Source organism: Berghia stephanieae, unplaced genomic scaffold, assembly GCF_034508935.2.
Source record: "Berghia stephanieae isolate SIO BIC M18660-M18661 unplaced genomic scaffold, UCSD_Bste_1.3 scaffold1218, whole genome shotgun sequence".
In the NCBI taxonomy this organism is placed as follows: Eukaryota; Metazoa; Mollusca; class Gastropoda; order Nudibranchia; family Aeolidiidae; genus Berghia; species Berghia stephanieae.
In genome coordinates this window covers 1-12,492 of record NW_027622200.1, presented here as the reverse complement: position 1 = coordinate 12,492, position 12,492 = coordinate 1, and the positions used below count along the sequence as shown (strand labels likewise).

Here is a 12,492-nt window from a genome sequence, read left to right as displayed (position 1 = left end):
AAGAGAGAAGAAAATCGCCATGTAAAACAAAAACGCAGCCCGTGCTAAAAAATGCATAATGGCTTCGCTGGGAAATTTGTCAAGGGGTACCCAAATTAAAAAAAAAAAAATAAAATTATCCCCAAAAAACGAAAACTCGCAGCAACCAAATGTTTAAAAAAATTGGCAACCCTTCCAAAGCCTATTGGGACCGAAAAAAAAAAAAAAAAAATTATGAAAAAAAAAAAAGGAAAAAAAAAAAAAAAAAAATCAGTTGCGAATCCCGCTTCGCAGAAGCCTATTAGGGACAAAAATAAAATGCAGTTGGCGAATTCCGCTTCGCAGAAGCTGTTAAAGGACAAAAAAATGCGTGGCGAATTTCCCCCTCTCAGAAGTCTATAAGGGACTGAATAAAATGCAGTTGGCGAATTCCGCTTCGCGAAGCCTGGTAAGGACAAAATAAAATGCATTTGGCGAAATCGTTTTCGCAGAAGCCTATTAAGGACTAATAAACATTGGCTAATTCCGCTTCGCAGAAGCCTTTTTGGGCCTAAAAAAATGAGTTTGGCGATTCCCTCTCAGAAGCCTATAAGGGACAATGGCGAATCCCGCTTCTCAGAAGCCCTTTTAAAGGGACTAAAAAATGCAGTTTGGCGAATTCCGTTTCCGCAGAAGCCTATTAAGGGACTGACAGGAAGGAAAAAACAAAATTGAAAAAAAAAAAAAAAAAAAAAATGCAGTTGGCAAATTCTACTTCCAAACAGCAAGAAGGGAAAAACTAAAGTGCCTCTGACGGATTAGTGCCTCTGGAGGGTAGTGCCTCTGGACGGACTAGTGCCTCTGAGGGTTTTAAAGTGCCTCGGACGGATAGTGCCTCTGGACAGGTGAGAGAAAAAAAATTCTCCAAGTTCAAAGGAGAAGAACTTTGAAGAAGAAGTAAAGTAAAGTAAAAGTAAATTATTTATACGGGGTTATGACACTCTCGCACCCGCCGCCGCCGCGCGCCGCCCGCCACCCATGCCGAGCCGACCCAGAGCAAGGGACTGAGGCTGGCCGATCGGGCCGGCCGGCCGTGCCGGTGGAAAGGGGGCCCAAAGAAAAACCCTGCGGGAGGGAAAATCTCAGCGTCCGGGCTTAGTCTCAACGGATCCCCCGGGACCGGGAAACAGCTCAAACGCTTACAACACCCCGACGGAAATACATTTTGGTCCGCACGCGATTTCTTGCCCTAACGGACGTGGAGGATACCGACCCAGCCACGCGCACACTAGATCTAGCGCGGGGTGACGAGCGGGCGGTCAGGGCCTAGCCGACGACCCGAGGGTGCCGTTTAAATGTTGCCTGCACGCTCGGGGCCCTAGCTAAGCTCACCCTTGCTCCCCGGGCGGGGTTCCGACTTAGAGGCGTTCTTTCGTACTCCACGGACTAGCCTGCGCCATCGGCCTGACGACCGGACGCGCGAACCAAGGTCCGAACCTCACCGTTCCTCTCGTACTGAGCAAAGTACCGTGGCAAGGGCGCTTCATCAGTAGGAAAAAACTAACCTGTCTCACGACGGTTCTAAACCCACTCACGTTCCCTGTTGGGGTGAACAATCCGACACTGGCGAATTCTGTTTCGCATTGATATGAAGAGCCGACATCGAAGGATCAATCAGCGACGTCGCTATGAACGCTGCCGCCAAAAGCCAGTTATCCCTGTGGGTAACTTTTCTGACACTCCTCCTTGAAAATCCCAACGTCCGAAAGGATCGATAGGCCACGCTTTCACGTGCCAGTATTCGTACTAAAAAAAAAATTCCTGGTCGAGCAGGCATTGCCCTTTTGGGTCTACGCGAGGTTTCCGTCCTCGCTGACCCCGCCTTGGGGCACCTTGCTGCGCTTTAGAAGAAAGGGACCGCCCCAGTCAAACTCCCCGTCCGAGGCTGGCCCCCGGGAGGGCGCTGTCGCCGTCGTGACCGCGTCGGGGGAGTCGGTGGACTCCCCGAGCCCGACGCGACGGCGGCTTGACTCTGAACCTCGTACGCCCCTCCTGCAAAAGGCGCCGAGTCCCCAGCTCCTCGGGTAAGTGGAGGTCCCGCGGGGGGTACGTATTTCCTGTCGCGCCCGAAGACGCTACCGCCTATGTACACCCCCCCCGCTTTCCCCCACAGAGTCGGACATAGAGTTCAAGCTCGACAGGGTCTTCTTTCCCCGCTGATTTCACCAAGCCCTTTTCCCCTTGCTGTGATTTCGCCGGGGCGTAGATATGACAGGGACTCGTTAATCCGTTCGTGCGCGTCGCTAATTAACGACGAGGCATTTGCTACCTTAAGAGAGTCATATTACTCCCGCGTTTACCCCGCTTATGCAATCTCTTCACTTGACATTTGAGCATGGGCAGAAACACGTCCCGTTTAAAAACCTTTTCAGGCTGTCGAGACGCTCTGTTTTTTTAAATTTGACAGTCGGATTCCCCCTGTCCGTGACAGTTCTGAGACAGCTGAGTCGGAGGTCGCGGTGTTGTCCCCCGCGCAGCCACGCGCCCCGCGAAGGGCGTCCAGCCGAGCGAGGGCCCCTCGGCCGGCCCCCACGTTTTTCCCCCGCACTCTCGCCCCTGGAAAGGGGTTTTCCCCTCAGGGTGCGGCGGTTTTGCCCGCGTCCTCCCCCTAGCCCGACGTCCGGGGGGCCCCCTCAGAGCCAAACCTTCTCCCCAAGTTACGGGATCCATTTTTTTCCCCACTTCCCTTTCCTACATTACTCCGTGGACAGAGGCTGCTAACCTAGGAGACCTGCTGCGGACATGATACGGCCGGGCAGCGAGATTGACGTGCCCTCGACGGTTTTCACGACCGCCGTGAGCGCTCCGGACGCAGCCCTGTCTTACGGCGACGCTTTCGGCCCGGCCAAACCCTTTCTCCGGTCGCCCGATTCCCAGGCGAACCAACCTTAAAAAGAGACGACGGCTCTCCCCGTGCCCACGGCAGCGTTCCCCGTTCTGTCGGCGTCGCCCGCGGCGCCCCCACCCGGAACGTAGTCCCCGACGAGGGGGGCCGTTCTTCCGCCGCCCGGTTCCGAGCGAACCTTAACTGGATTTTCCCCTTTTGGCGGTCGCAGGGTGACCCGACAAAGGGAGGCGCGGGGCCCGTTCGGGGCCCCCCGCCCGGCGGGGTGTTTCGTACCCGCCTTCAGCAGGGAGCTAACCCGCCCCTTAGGACCGACTCACCCACGTACATGCACTGTTCCCCCCCCGGAAACCATTCCCCACTTTGGCCTTGAAAAGTACTCTCCGTTCATATTTGCTACTAACCACCAGATCTTCCAAACCCGCGGCGGCTCCGAATCGGATCGCTCCCCACTTTCACGCCACCGCGCGCCCCCCTACCTACCTCACCCGGCCTGCCCGGAAAGGGGGGTCGCAACCCCTCCCCCCTGGCGGGGCGCCCGGTTGGGTCCGAGCCAGCGCCATCCATTTCAGGCGGGTCGGTTCGGCAGTGAGTTGTTACAACTCCTTGGCATTCCGACTTCCGTGGCCACCGCCCTGCTGTCAGTACCGACCCACACCTTTTAGCTTTCCGGAGCCCCCGCTTGGGCCCCACAACCGGGCGTCGGTTCATTCTCCCCAGCCCCAAAGTTCTGCTTACCAAAAATGGCCCACTCGCCACCCGTGATTCTACCCCAGGCCCCTGCGAGGCGGGTCTGGCGCCTCACCCGTTGAAAGTTTAGAGTAGACGAGGGCGTTTCGCCCCGTATGCCTAACATTCGCTTACCGAGTGAAAATCGTTCCGTCGGCAAACCGGGAAAAACCTGGGGGAAAACTTCGGAGGGAACCAGCTACCAGTTTGGTTCGATTGGTCTTCCGCCCCGACCCCAAGTCGGGCGTCGATTTGCACGTCAGAGTCGTTCGAGCCTCCACCAGATTTCCCCCCGGGCTTCGCTCTGCTCAGCGAGATCACCATCTATCGGGCCCCGACGCCTGCACTCATGCTCCGCAGGGCCGTCAACGCCGACCGCCGGCCGGCGGTGGGGCTCCGGGGACTCGGTGAGTCGCCCGGAGATCCCGCCTCGGCCCGCGAGGCGCCCCCCTTCGCTTTCACCCCCCCTTCCCCCGGGCCGGGGTGGGTTTTGTGGAAACCCTGCGGCTCGCACAGGCGTGGGAAACTCCCTTGGTCCGTGTTTAAAGCGGGTCGGCAGGTACCGGAATAAAACGCTGCGCCCCCGCGAGGGACCGGAGCCGCCCCCCGGGGGGCCGAAACCCGGCCCCGGGCGACGCCGCCGTTTTTTCCCGGTGGGGAACCAACCCGGAAAACCCGAAACGACCGCTCGCCCCCGTGCCAACTCGCGCCCACGATCCGCAGGCCGACGACCCGCGTAGGGCGCGCGGACGAGACGGCCCGGTGCCGGTGGCAGCGGGACCCGCCTGGTGGGGCCAACGCGCCCGACCCCCGATTTGGGAAAGGCGTCCCCGTCTCGGGCGCCTCCGCGGGGGGCACGGCGACCAGCCGCCACGGCGGGACACCCCTCGCTCGGCTCAGCCAGTTTACCCCTTGGGGTTTCAAAAGCGCTTTTTACCCCTCTTTCAGAGTTCTTTCAACTTTCCCCAGACTTTTTCGCTATCGGACTCGCGAAAGGGACTTAGCCTTTGGTGGATTTACCACCCGCGTTGGGCTGGGACTGCCAAGCAACCCAAATCCGGGGTCGAGGTCGGCGGAAGGGAGGCCCGCCGGCAAGGGGCCCGGCACCCGCTCTGGGCAAAACCCCGTCGAAAGACATCGCGCGGCGCCCCGAACCCGCTGACACCCACCCGAAAAGTACAGCTCCCCGCGGGAAGGGCCCCGGGGTTTCACGCTGGGCTCTTCCCGTTACTCGCCCTTACTGGGGGTCCCCCTTGGTTTCTTTTCCTTCCGCTTACTGAAAAGCTTTAGTTCGGCGGTACCCTCGTCGATATGAGGTGCGGCCGAATCGCCCCATGCCGTCGGGTTCGCCGCGCGTGTTATACTACTTCCCCCATTACCCACGAAGCCTCGGCTCGCGTGTACATCGAGCAGGCCCGAGGATTGAGGAAAAGCAAACCGAATCGCTGGTGCTTCCCCCTCTTCGGTGCGCGTCTTTTTTCGTCTCCCCCCCCCATACCCAGATGGCCGGGTGGGGACGAGTCTCCCGTGGGTTTAGACGGGAGCCCTCGATCTACGGCCGCCTGTGGACGAGACCCGACCGGTACGGCAACCCTCGCGCCGCTCAGTCCCCCCAGAAGACCGGTTCGGCGACGTCGTAGGCCGACCTCATAACGACGTGGCCCGGGGACTTTCGCCCACGGCCGCAATTTGCGTTCAAAATCGATGTTCAATGAGGCAGCTCAGTTCACACGACTCAATAAGGTGGCCGCCCCTCTTCATCGACGCGCGAGCCGATGATCAGCCAAAAAAGGGTTTTATTTATTTTCTCTCGCTTTAAAGGGCCCCAACCACGACAAAGGGGGGTTTTTTTGGGGGGGGGAGCGTTGCGCGGGGCGGTTACTGCGCGCAAACGCCGCCGCCCCCTTTAACGGCCTGGACCGCCCCGGCAGGGAGCAGCCGCCTCAGGGCAGGTTTTTTAACCCTTCACCGTCGGGCGGGCTGGGGGCAAAACGAATCGGACGTGATCCTACCGAAGGGTTTACTACGTAACCTTTTTTTAGACTTTTTTCCTCTGGGCAGCGCAGTTCGGGCGAATCGCGCGACTGCGATTTTAGGAGCGAAGCTCCGTCTCGCCGGCCACTCCGGGGGCCCGGCTGCCCCCGTCCACGAAGGTAGCGAAGGGCGGGGTTTTACAAAGGGCAGGGACGTATCGGGCCCGGGGTGTGACCGTGACTACGTGGCATTCCGATTCAGGCCCAACTCGCAGGAGACCGACCCGGACATGAAGACCCTACGCCCACGGGTTTCACCGCCCCCGGCTGGGCCCCCCACTGTAGAAACCCTGCAGCCAGGACGCTAAGGGGATCACAGACTGTAAGGCTCCATTCGTACGCACTTCGAGTCACCCCTGCAGGACGCGGGCTGCGCGACGGCGGTCCGGGGGACGCCTCTCTGAGTGGGAAAGCCGACGCCGACGAGAGCCGAAACGCCGACCCAACCCGTGAGGACGGACCTCTGACGCCGTTTGTTATCCGCCAGGGCAGGTCTCGCCGTTATCGGATGAACCAGACGGATGCTCCAGGGTAGCAAACGGCATGCACACCACCCCGATATCATGAAAGAGCCATCAGTCTGTCACATCCACGCGGTGTCCGGGACTGGTAAGTTCCTCGTGTTGAGTCAAATAGAGCCGCAGGCTCCACTCTGGTGGTGCCCTTCCGTCAATTCCTTTTAGTTTCAGCCTTGCGACGTACTCCCCCCGGAGCCCGGCACTCTGATTTCTCGGGGCCCTCGCGAGGCTTCCCCACAGGGGACGTCCCCGCGTAACCGGTCGGCATGGTTTACTGTCGGAACTACCGCGGTACCTGATCGCGTTCGTTCCTCCGACTTTCGTTCATGATCAACGAAGCGGCTCTTGGCCGGTGCCTTCGCTTTGTTCGTCCCACCGCGATCGTCGGATTCCACCCCTCCCGCGGTAGTCGTACGCGCCCCGGCCGTCTTAGAGACCTCGCCACCGCCCCCACGGAGACTCGGTCCCGTGGTTACATTGCGGGGCGGTGGCGAGTCATTCACATCGGTCGAGCAAAGCTGTTGCGAGCACGACCTGCTTTGAGCACTCCAATTGATCAGGGAGAACACCAGCCCGTACCTTAGTGTCGGGCCCAGATAGCCACGTACCAAGCCGACACGGCATAAGACGGAAAAGAGGCTTCTAAACCGGCAGCGACGGGAAGCGATGCCGGCGAGATCCGTTCGCGGAGGGTCCGGTTGCGGCCCCGGAAGGCACCGCTTGCTCCCATCCAAAACACGCGGTGCTAATCGCCGGAGCAAGTCACCCGCGGTTTGTCGCTGCCGTCCCTCAGAGATCCAACTACGAGCGTTTTTAAAGCAGCAATACAACATACGCCATCGGAGCTGGAATTACCGCGGAGTGGCACCAGGCTTGCCCTCCTATAGGTCTCATCGGCACGTGTTTGGTCTACGCTCAATCCGACGCTAGGGCTCGCATGCGAGCCCAGCCCGACATTTATCTTCACTACTCACCGTGCTGGGAGTGGGTATGTTGCGCGCCTGCTGCCACCCTTAGCGTGGGGTTAGCCGTCTCGCAGGCTCCCTCTCCGGGATCGACCATGATCCTCCGTCACACGTAGCCAACACGGGGGGGCTCTTGCCGGGCCGTCTAAATTTGATGGGACGGCGAGCAAGGGCACGCGGAAAACAGCGGTCGTCACATACCCAGAGTCGCCTCAGCCTGGCGGTGCGCGTTTCACCACCGCGCGGTCAAGATTCCTAATAAATGCGCCCTCTCCCGCGGAGGTACCCCGTTAGGAGGAGGACTCGTGGTGCAGTATTAGCTCTGGATTCTACAGGTGTCCGGGACAAACATCGCCCAACCCCGTGTATTATCGCCGATATACTGAGCCGTTCGCGGCTTCCCTTCTTGTGTTGGGTGGCATAGGCGTTGCATGGCTTACCCTCAAGACAAGCCTAAGACTACAGGCAGGATCAACCTGGTAGCGTATCCATTTCCAACCGGCGGGAGGACCGCTGGGACATGAGGCTCGGTGCGCCGACGACGAAGCCCAGACGCGAGAACTCCAGCGTCGTCCCTCCTTCGCGACGGCCTTTCGCTCGACCGCAAAACGTTCACCTTCGGCCTTCTCCCCCGATGCTGGGTCGGACTGCTCGACGCCGGAAACGCTCGCGCTACACGACTCTAGGTCCTCTACGAGGAGCTAAATGGGACCGACTCCGGGACTCTCCGACCACCGGTAGTCCAGGCGCTGGTGACCGTGGGTGTCCAGAGGCACCGCGCGCCTTTCGGCTCGCCTTTGCTTCAATTTCAATTTTTCGTCCGACTACCGGCTTCCCTATAGACGACCAAACCCCTGGTAAGGTAGCCTTTTCCTCTTGCGGATACTAAAAAAAAAATTTTTTTTGGAGCAAATACAATTCGACCCCAGGCACGTATGCAAACCCGAGCGACTCGAACAGCCGAATTTCCCATCGCAATTACTCTAGCGAAGTAGCGGGGAACGCGTTTAACCGCCGCGGTAAACGGTTTCCGAGCGACGTAAGTACAGGGCCCTACGGAAGGGCCCGAAGTTCAAAATGGCGGTGCGCAATGGGGAGTCCCAGGTGCGATCATAGGTGGTGGGTTTATTTATATCAAATTCGTCCGTACGAGGAAATGCGCTGACCAAAGTTTTTCCCTCGCGCCCTCGGAGGGCTTACGCGAGAGCGTCCGGCGCTTGAGTCCTTCGCGGCCGTAGCGAGAGTTCTTACCCAGGACGCCCGTGCGGTAAGCTGAATCGACGAGGCGATAAAAGCTATGAATTAAAGCTCCCAAACCGGGATTTCGACCGTCAGGGTTTGTGGGTTGGGGGACCGGCCCGTGGGCCAACTCGATCGAGCCCGAGTCGTCGATCGCCGACTCTAGCGATAGTAGCGGGAACGCGTATAACATCGCCCAAGCGACGTACAGGGCCCTAAGTGGAAGGGCCCCGAAGTTCAAGACGGTCGGACAATGGGGGGATGGTCCCAGGTGCGATCATAGGTGCGGGGTTTTTTCATTCAAATTCGCTCGTAGAGAAAATGCGCCGCACCAAAGTTTTTCCCTCGGCCTCGGAGGGCTTACCGCGGAGGGTCCGGCGATAGAGTCTTCTCGGCCGTTGCGAGAGCTTCTTACAGGGACGCCCGTGCGGTAAAGGCTCGAATCGATCGAGGGAGATAAAAATCGTATGGTATGAATAAAGCTCCAACACCGGGATTTGGGAACCCCGGCCGGTTGGCCGGCCCGGGTGGGAACTCGATCGAGCCCGGAGTCGTCGTCGCCCGCCTCTATCGAAAGTAGCGGGGACGCGTTTAACACTCCGCAACAGAGTACTGGGCCCTAACGGGAGGGCCCCGAAGTTAAAAAACCGTCGGAAAGGGGGGAGGTCAGGGGGATTAGGTGGTGGGTTTATTTCTTAAATTCGCTGTGGGGAAAATGGCTAAACAAAGTTTTTTCCCTCGGCCTGGGGGTTTTCCCCGCGGGGCGGGCGGCGTCGGTCCTTCTGGGCCCCGAGCGTAGTTTACCCAGGGACCGCCGTGCGGTAAACTCGTGAGGGAGGCGATAAAATGATGAAAAACCCCCAAACCGGGTTTGACCCCGGGCCGGGTGGCGGCCGTGGGCAATCGATCGAGCGACGTCGACCCCCGGATCTAGCGAAGTGGGGGAGGGGTTTAACCCGAGCGGTGGGGCCCCTAAGGGGGGGGGCCCCAAAGTTCAAAACCGGTCGGCATGGGGGGCCCCGGTGCGATCTGGTGGGGGGTTTATTTCATTAATTCGCCCCGTAGAGGAAAGCGCTCGCCCAAAGTTTTTCCGGCCCTCGGAGGGCCTTCCGCGGGAGGCCCCGGCGTAGGCCCTTCTGGCCGTAGCGGGGCTTTTACCGGGGACGCCGTCGGTAAAGCCCCAAAACGACGGGGCGTAAAATCGTTGAATAAAGCCCCCAAACCGGGATTAAAACCCCGGAGGTTGGGCCCGGCCCCGTGGGCATCGATCGACCCCGTGTCGTTCCCCCATTGCGAAGTGGGGGGAAAACGCGTTTAACACTCGCAAGCAAAGAGGGCCAAGGGGAAAGGGCCCCCCCAAATTTCAAAAACGGTCGGCATGGGGAGGCCCCAGGTGCGATCATGGGTGGTGGGTTTTTTATTCAAATTCGTAGTAGGGAAATGCGCCGACCAAAGTTTTTTCCCTGGCCTCGAGGCTTACGCGGGGGGCGTCCCGGCTGAGCCCCTTCTGGGGCCGTGGCGAGGTTTTTCCCCAGGGACGCCCGGGGGTTTAAAGCTCAAACGACGAGGGGAAAAAAATGTATGAATAAAGCCCCCAAAACGGGAATGAACCCGGCCGGTGGCCCGGCCCTGGGAACTCGTCGAGCCGGTCGTCGTTTTCCCCCGATTGCGAAGTAGGGGAAGCGTTAAAACACTCCGCCAGGAAAGGCCCCTACGGGAGGGCCCGAAGTTCAAACGGTCGCAATGGGGAGGCCCAGGTGCGATCTAGGGGGGGTTTATTCATTCAAATTCGCTCCGTAGAGGAAATGCGCCTCGCCCCAAAGTTTTTTCCCTCGGCCTGGGAGGGCTTACGCGGGAGGGGTCCGGCGTAGAGTCCTTCTCGGCCGTAGCGAGAGCTTCTTACCCAGGGACCCGTGGGAAAAGCCTCGAAGACGAGGGATAAATCGTATGAATAAAGCTCCCCAAGGGGGATTTAAACCCCGGCAGGTTTGGCCGGCCGTGGGCCAACTCGAAAGTATGCGCGACGAGGATGACCAAGCCCTTTAAAAATTATTTTATTATTTTTTTAAATTATTTTATTATTATTATTATTATTTTTATTATTTATTTTTGGGTTTTTTGGGGTTGTGGTAAAGAGGCTTTTTTCGAGTAAAAAAATTTGGGCCGGGGCCGGGAAATCGGTAAAAGGGCCCCTTTAAAGCTTTCTCAGCAACAGCAACTTAGCGTAAAGGGAGCGGGACACGAAGGGGGAGCAAAATACCCGGGCCCAGGTATTCGTTTTCTTGATACGGGGAGGAAATTTGGAGTAAGATTTTCAAACGCGTATCAACTAGCCGAGCAGCCATCGGTAAAAGGCTTTACAACGCGTTCACCCACAGCAACACTTAAGTGCAGAGCGGGACACGACAGGCGGAGAAAACATACTACGGCCAGGTTTCGTTTTACTTTGATTAGGGGAGAGAATGCGAGAAAAAACCCTTTTCTATCGAGTATAACTATGCCCCAAAGCCGGCCTCGTGCTCAAGCGCTTTACACGGTTCAAAAACGCAACATTGGGCGTGCAGAGCGGGACAAAAGGGGACGGAGAAAACATATCAGGCAGGTTTCTTTTTTACTTTGATTAGGGGGGGAGGGGAATGCGAGTAAGACTTTTTATGGTATCAACTAGGCCCCGGCCAGGCATTCGTGCTAAAAGCGTTTAAAAACGTTCTACAGAAAACAGCACACACTGCGTGCGGGACACGACGGAGGAGAAAAAACATTCAGGCGGTATTTTTTTTAAATCTGATTCGGGGGAGAAAATGCGAGTAAGAATTTTATCGAGTAACAACTATGCGCCAAAGCAGGCAATCGTGCTAAAAGCGTTTTTACACGCGAAACAGCCAACGAACATTAACTTTGCAGAGCGGAACGAAGGCGGGGAAACACTACCCGGGCCCCAGTTTTCGTTTTACTGTTTACGGGGAGAGAATGCGAGAAAAAAAACCTTCTATCGAGTACTCAACTTGGCCGAGCCAGGAAAATCGTGCTCAAAGGTTTACAGGGCGTTCGCCAACAGAACACTTACGTGCAGAGGGCCACGAAGGACGGAGAAAACACTACCCCACGGCAGGTATTGGGTTTTCATTGATTAGGGGAGGGAATGCGGTAAGGCCTTTTATCGAGTATAATTGGGGACCCAGGCAATCGTGTCAAAGCGCTTACAACGCGTCTACACCCAACCCGCAACACTTGCGGCGAGGGGGAACGGCAGGGGAGAAAACACTCAGGGCCCAGTTATTGTTTCCATTGATTACGGGGGGGAGAAGCGAGTAAAGAACCTCTAATCGAGTATTTCAATTGCCCGAGAGGCAATGTGCCAAAGCGCTTTAAAAGGGTTCTCACCCAAAACAGATTAGCGTGCAGAGGGGACACGGGGGGACGGGGAAAACCACTCACGGAGTATCTTTTTACATTGATTAGGGCGGAATGCGAGTAAAAAACTTTCTATCGGTATCAACTTGCGCCGAGCAGGCAATCGGGGTAAAAGCGTTTAAACGGTTACAGCCAACAGAAAACCCTTAGTGCAGAGGGGGCCACGCCGGTGGGGGAAAAAAATACCCCGGGCCCAGGTTTTCGTTTTTAATCTGTTTCGGGGAGAAAATGGAGTAAAGACTTTCTATGAGTATCAACTATGCGCCGAGCCAGGCAATCGTGTAAAAGGCTTTAAAGGTTACAGCCACAGCAACATTAGCGGGGAGAGCGGGACACGACGGACGGAAAGAAAAAAAACCATTTAACGGCCAGGTATTCGTTTTACATTGATTTCGGGGAGGAGAATGCGAGTAAAAAACCTTTATCGAGTACTAAAACTATGCGCGAGCAGCGCAATCGTGCTCAAAGCGTTTACAAAGCGTCTACAGCCAACGCAACACTTAAGCGTGCAGAGCGGACACGACAGGACGGAGAAGAACACATACTCACGGCCAGTATTCGTATTTACATCTGATTACGGGGAGAGAATGCGAGTAAAGAACCTTTCTATGAGTACTCAAACTATGCGCCGAGCCAGGAATCGTGCTTTCAAAGCGCTTTACAACGCGTCTACACCACAGCAAATTTAAACGTGCAGAGCGGGACAGACAGAACGAAGGAGAAAACACTAT

General features: G+C 57.3%; 2 pseudogenes; both read right to left on the bottom strand.

The window, feature by feature from the left end:
- Positions 1-1,093: 1,093 nt before the first annotated feature.
- On the bottom strand, positions 1,094-4,912 carry LOC144961005 (large subunit ribosomal RNA; annotated as a pseudogene).
- Positions 4,913-5,592: 680 nt separating this feature from the next.
- On the bottom strand, positions 5,593-7,590 carry LOC144961004 (small subunit ribosomal RNA; annotated as a pseudogene).
- Between the last annotated feature and the right edge of the window lie 4,902 nt (positions 7,591-12,492).